The following is a 6,714-nucleotide window of genomic DNA, read 5'->3' on the forward strand; positions in this document are numbered from 1 at the left end:
CTGAGCTTGGTGGTCCAAGCCCCAAGCTTCCCAGAGCCTCACCTCTACTGAAGCTGGGTCCCACCACTATCCCTTGCTCAGGAGCAGAATCTGGGGAGGGCTTGCAGGTGGCCTTACTCTATAGCAATGGGAGAGAATTTCAGGCTACTAGCCCACGGGCAGCATCTTCCTCAGGACCTCTGAGCAACGGAGACAGCTCTGTATCTGCCCTGCATCTCTGGGCCTGTAGGGACCCCAGGAGCTTGGGACCCTGGAGAGAGTCACCCCAAATCCCAGGAAGTTGGATCTGGGGACAGAGGCAGGACCTGGGCTCCAGGGCACAGGTAGACCTGACCCTCTGTCCTACCCAGATGTTAGCCGTTGGGCCCCAGCCTGGATTTGGAGCCTGAGAAAAGCCATGAGCCAAACAGAGCCTTGTAGAATAGAGTCTGTCCTCAGGGGGCATAGGAGAGCCTCCTCCTCTCCCCTATTGTCTCCAGCTCAGGCCTCACCTGGACCATTGCAGCAGCTCCCACTAGTTCCAACCCATCTCTGTTCTTTGGTGCCCTCTCCTGGTCCTGCCAGGCCACCTCTTGTGCCACAGCCTTTGGTGGCTCTATGGGGCTCCTCACCACAGCCAGGTGCTCTGTAGATAGGCCCCTGACCCCTGCAGCTTCCTCTCTGTCTGGAACCCCACCCCAATGTTCGTGCTCACAGACACCCCAACCCAGACACAGGTCCTCCATCCCCAGGAACCCAGCTCCGCTGTTTCTCAGCTCTGAGCCCTTGCTCATGTCAAGTCCCTTACTGAGACACCTGCTGTTCCTCAGCCACTGGGAAGAAGCCCCGATCCAACTCCAAACTGCCTCCACTGCAGCTGCTACTGGCCAGGTGACTACAGTGCCAGCCCCAGCCTGACCCTGGGAGTCAGGTAGCTTCATCATGGACATCACTGCATGGTCATCATGCAGTGACCTGATTACTTCATCCATGCAGGACATGGACTCACTGAAGCTTGGCCCGTGGGCATGCCTTGGGCCCCTCCCAACTTCAAATCACGGGTAGGTACCCCTGCTTCCCACTCCACAGGGCAGATGCCACTCCCCTGAGGAGCCAGGCCTCCTCCTTGGGTATCCAGGGCTAGCACTCCACCCTTCACATGCAGCCTATAGAGCTGGCCCTTTAAGGGACTCTCGGGTCTGGGCCTCTGTGGATAAGCCACCCTGCAAACTCAGTGAGCTCTGTCAAAATATTTTTAGCATTTGTTCTGTTTTTAAAACCCTGAGATATTAGAGTGCTCTAATCTTTAGAAAGGTTAATTTATTCATAGGGGTTTTGACAGAGATGTATGGCACGGTGCACTATGGCCCCTGCCCGGGGGAGTACTCCAGCATTCACAGGAGCCAGCACGGCAGACAGGTTGGGCAGTATCCACCAGAGGCCCAGCCCACCCCTTTCCAGTGTCCCCAGGACCCACCTCGCTCTGCCCAAGCACTCCTGCCTCAAAGGAGCACATTCCTCTGTGAAAGGCAGAGGCCAGCCCAGGCCCCTGTGTCAGCACATCCAACAAGGCAGCTCTGTAGCCCCGGGGGGGATGGCACAGACCACAAGCTCTACTTCTTGTGATCTAAGAGCCACTGAAACTCTTGCTTCTCAAACAGCCCCTGCCAGCCCCCCAACACACACGCCAGGGCTCTAAGCAGCTGCAAAAGAGCGATAGGGACCCCATAGGCAGCTGGGCTTCACCACCCAGAAAGCCAGCAGGCCAGATGAGCACCACCTCACCAGACCTGTGGTTCCAGGGCCAGAGGGGAGCAGGCAGCTCTAGGATGTGTGTGTTTTCATTATTTGTGAGGAAAGAAGTCATCTCAAGAGTGCTTCAGATAATCTGAAAAGCTGCTTTATCCACAATCCCACACAATGGCCACAGCGGTGTGGAGCCCTTCACTCCAGGGCTGGGTCTGAGCTCTCACTAGAGAACTGTATCAGCCTCATGAGTCTGAAAGTGTCAGGCCCCATGTGGCCAGGTCTCCACCGACCTCCTTCACTCACTGAGCACTGCTCACTGCGCCTTCCAACACTCAGCAGCAATCAATCCACCCCCAGGCCTTTGCCCCAGCTGCCCTCTCTGCCCAGAACCCTTCCTGATTCCCCAGTGTTCCAGCAGCAGTGCAAATGACACCTCCTCCTGACTGCCTGTGGCCACCTCCACCTGGGCATCTTGGTTTTGTTTCCCTTAGCCACCCTCTGAGAGGCATTTGTCCAGCCATCATTTGCACCTGGCCACACAGCAACCCAGTCAGAGGGCAACCTTGAGGCTTGAGGTCCCTTGATAGCTGCCTTTCAGGTCAGGCCACTCCAGCCCAGACCGGGCTCAGAGGCAGGTGTCAAATCTCAAGCCATGAGCAAGTGTCAAATGATTCCTGGTCCTTGAGCCTTGGCTGCACCAAGGTCAGAAAAAAAACATCCCTGATGCGAGCATGCATCCTAAAAATTTTCCATCCTAAAAATGCAGCAGGAAACACTTTGGGAGTATGGGCCTCGGCCTCTCTGGGCTGCAGATCAGAGGGCCAGCCTTCCCTCCATCTGTCTCTGGTCCTCACTACCCCAGGGGCTGCCACCTCCAGCATCCCCTAACCCCATTCCCCAGGGAACACTGTCCAGCCCACCTGGGTTGTGCCCTGCAGCTGGGCCTTCCAGATCAGCCTGGTTTGAGCTGGAACCCAGCTCTGACACCAGCCTGGGGAGTGACTCTATATGAGGGTCTTTCCTATCTTCGAAATGGGTTATTAGCAGTGTACCAGCCAGTGGTGGGTGGTACAAAGGCAGCTCAGTGACAGACAGTGTGGCAGAGTGAAGCCACAGTTGTTCTCCTTGCTGGGCCTGCATCTCCTTTTTCCCCATTCCCAACCCAAGTGAGGCCAGGACATCTGTGCAAGTGAAACCCACCCCAGCCTCTCTCCATAAGGCACCAACACCACACCCCAAGTCCAGAAGCCAGAGTCCCTTCTGCTGTTCCTAGGCTGGTTGTGCCTGCCTGGAGAACCCTCTCCACCCACCTTTGGAAACTTCTCTGTGTCCTTGAAACACAGGGGCAGCAGCTTCAAGGGATGGGAGACAGATGCGCGCTCCTGAGCCGCATAAACAAGGCTGGGGAGGGTGGGGATTAGGTTACACCGGTGAAATATCATAAAATAAATACAAGGAGGGTTGGTATACTTCAGGTAAATTAGCCTGATTCAAGCTGTCAGCTTTAGGAAAAGTCTAAATAAACAGAGCTCGCCGTCTCTTCCCGGCATAGGAAGGGGTGAGGAAGCTGTGCGGGGGCCAGGCTGCGAGCTAAATCCATGGAACTGCAGATAAGTGACAGCCTTAGGCGAGAGGACCTGAGGCACTGAGCCCCCATGGAGGGAGGGCCCCAAACAGCCAGAATCAGACCCTTGGTGGGGCATTCCCCTCAGCAAGGTGGAATCAATGGGTCCTCTCACCAGTCCCTCAGGGTGCCAGGCCATGGGGTGGGAATCAGGTGTGAGTTAAGTTCTGAGCATCCAGCATCTGAAGGTCTGGGGACATGTTCAGCCAGTTCTGGGGTCCCCTCCACATCGCCACGTGGTGTGCTCAGGTCCTGCTGCCCCAGATGGGGCAGGGGTCCCAGGAGGGAACTCCAGAGCCAGAGTTCCCTCCACAGCAAGACGCACATCCCTTGGTGAAGGTGAAGGTGAAATGCAATGTCACAAAGCATAGCAGCAGATACACATGAGGCCAGGGCAGGGGCAGGCTGGCCAAGGGCTCTGGGTGGTCACCTGCTCACACCCAGCCCCCAGCAGTCACCCTCAGGGACTTGCCTCTGGGAGGTAGCTGTCTCCCCAAGGAAATCTCGTCCAGAGCCTAGACAAGAGCTGTTAGGTGAACCCCGAGACTGGCTACTCCCCAGAGAGGCCTCAATGCCACCAACAGCAGCGTCCTCCTGCACTGGCCCACTGTGCCTGCCCTCCGTCCCTCCAGCTCCCTCAGTGTGTCTCTCCCTCTGCGTCTCTTCCCATCTCAAGCTTTTCCTTGTACATTTTCACATCACAGCTGAACCTTCACTTCCCCTCGCTTTGGAAACTTGCCAGCTTGGAGTGGGCATACCTGGGCTGAAGGCCAGTCTGGCTTTACAGTCCATGAGGGCCTGGGACTGTCACCCAGCCTCTAGGAGCTGTGATTCTCTCATCCCATAGGCTGAACCACAAGAAATACTGTCAAAATCTTCTGTGGACCTAGCCACCTCCCCAGCAGGTCAGAGAGGAGTTCATGGTCACCCATATACCCTGGTCCTCAGTGGCTGATACCCAGAGCACGCGCGCACACACACACACACACCCCACCCCGCAGATGAGATCCTCAAACCCTCCCACCTGTGACAGGTCTACAGGCTACTCAGATCACAAGCCTCTAATGAGGTCTGGGGCCATCATACCAGGTATCTCTCTCCCTCCCCAGAACCAGGCCAGCTTTGCCCACAAGGAGCCAGCCAGGATCAAAGGCAGAGGAGCCCTTTGTGTGAATCTGCCCCCACCCATGATCCACCAGGACTGCAGCCCCAGCTCAAGGTCTTCCCTAGGGTAAATCTCCTAGCCCATCCCCTTCTGGGGCACTCTGAGCATTGTGCACACCTGGGAAGCAGTTCAAGCAAGGATCTTTCTGGCCTGGGTATCCGTGCCTCCTCGGTGGTCCTGGGGGAGAACAGGAAAATGGGGACATGGGTGGCCTGAGGCAGCCCCAGGGCCAGGCCAGCACCCACCCCAGAGACCTCCCCCATCACCCCTGCCAGCACCCCAGCCCTAGGGATCCTTCACAATATGAAATTTTCTGGAAAGGCGGTTGTTACAGTTTACAGGCTGGGCAGGTGGGGTCTGCCCTACTCTGTCCACAGCTGTTCCTAACTGTGCCCTTGACAGAGCTGCTCTAGGCAGCTCTCCCTCTGCTCCCAGCAGAGGAACCCAGCTGCTCCCTCTGGAACCCAGCATGTCTATCAGGCCAGACAATCTGTGCACTCAATCCCATGCAGCTCCAGCAATGTCACACAGGGTTAATATCAAACTCAACTAGACCTGCCCAGTCTAAGAATAGGAACACTGGTCCCTCCTAGTCAGGTATTTCCTGTGGAAGGATTCCCAGAGGACCCTGGTGGAAATGACGACCCCCAGCCCTAGGAGGGCAGCGGTCCCTAAGACTCCCCTGACTCCCGTGCAGACCCCATGACCCTAAGGATATTCGTAAGTGCAAAATGGCAACAATCACCCTGGCAGACCCAGCAGGCCCCCCAGCATCACCCACCACCCTCTACAGGCCCCCAAGCCCAGCACACCATGGGCGCATGAGGACAGGAGAGGCGGGAAGGGCAGGAGAGGCTTGGGGCAGCAAGAGGCAGTAGTTTGAGCCTCTGGATGCAAGTTTGTTGACATCCGTTCCCCTTCCTGGAGAAAATCCTTCTTAGCTCAGGGGAGACAGGCTGGAATGGGCAGCCCTGGTCCCCAGAGAACCTCCAGTCCCCAGGGAGCTCAAAGCCAGACAACAAGAGAATCAGGTAAGAACAGGAGCTTTGCCCACCTGAGGGAACCCAGCTAAGCTTCCCTGGGGCTCTCTCCCTGTGCCCACACCACTAGGGCAGTCCAGCCCACCCGGAGTGGAGCATAAGCTCCTAACATCTGTGCCCTTTATAATCAGCAGTTTCTTTTCATACCCAGTCAGGGCCACTGTCATCTCACTGTGGCTAGAACTTTGATGTACTTTTTTCCAACCCATCTAAGCCTGAGAGGACCTCGGTTCTCAGCTATCTTCTGTGTTCCCATGTGCCCCTCCTCAAAGCCTGCAGGGCCTTTGCCCTGGAGCATCCCCAGATGCTCCTAATGAAACATAGGATGTGGATGTGGATTGTGGATTTGGGACTCTGTGGGCAGGTGGAAGGTCACCTCCCCACCCAAAGCTCTTTGTCCTTCACTGGCCACCTCCCTCCTAACAGAGAGCCACTTTGCTACTTTAGGCCTTTCTTGTGACTTCTCAGGCCACAGAGAGGTGAGGAGGACAGAACTGCCCTGGACAATCCACCTGCTCGTCCACCTGTGGCTTATCTGGGTTGTCGCTGTCCAGCAGCCAGGTTCAGAGATCCCTTACCTCCTCCCTCACTTTTTCTCACTGTACCAATGGTGTCATCTACAAGTCACCTCCTCAAAAGTGCAGGAAAAGCCAGCTTTGTGGTACACACCTACAATGTCAGCACTCAGGAGGAAAAAGTAAGAAAAACTGAAGGTCAGGCTAGGCTACATGGTGAAACCCTATCTCAAAAAAGACAAAACTAAAAATAAAACCTTGGAGAACTGGGGGCCTCAGGAAGGCAGTGAGTGGAAACAGACGGGGCCAGCCCTGGGGCCAGGGCCAGCATCAGGATATAGGAGTAGCTTGGAGAGTTAGAAGCTGCCTCTGTAACTCCTAAGTCTTTCCGTGACGGGTGCTCACTGGGGCACCGGTGGGGCGGGGAACAGGTCACCAGGCAGTTTTCCCACCTGTGAGGTAGGTCTCCTTGCATGTCTCCCTAGGGAAATGTAAGGTCTTCACCACAGGGAGCTGGGACCCAGCTCTCTCCCTCCAAGATCCACTGAGGGACAGTGAGGAAACTCCTGCAGCTTCATCCTCCCACCTCCTGGGAAGCACTTTGTGAAACTCAGACCAAGCACACTCTGCTCAGCAGGTGTG

The sequence above is a fragment of the Castor canadensis genome, chromosome 7 (assembly GCF_047511655.1).
Source record: "Castor canadensis chromosome 7, mCasCan1.hap1v2, whole genome shotgun sequence".
NCBI lineage: Eukaryota > Metazoa > Chordata > Mammalia > Rodentia > Castoridae > Castor > Castor canadensis.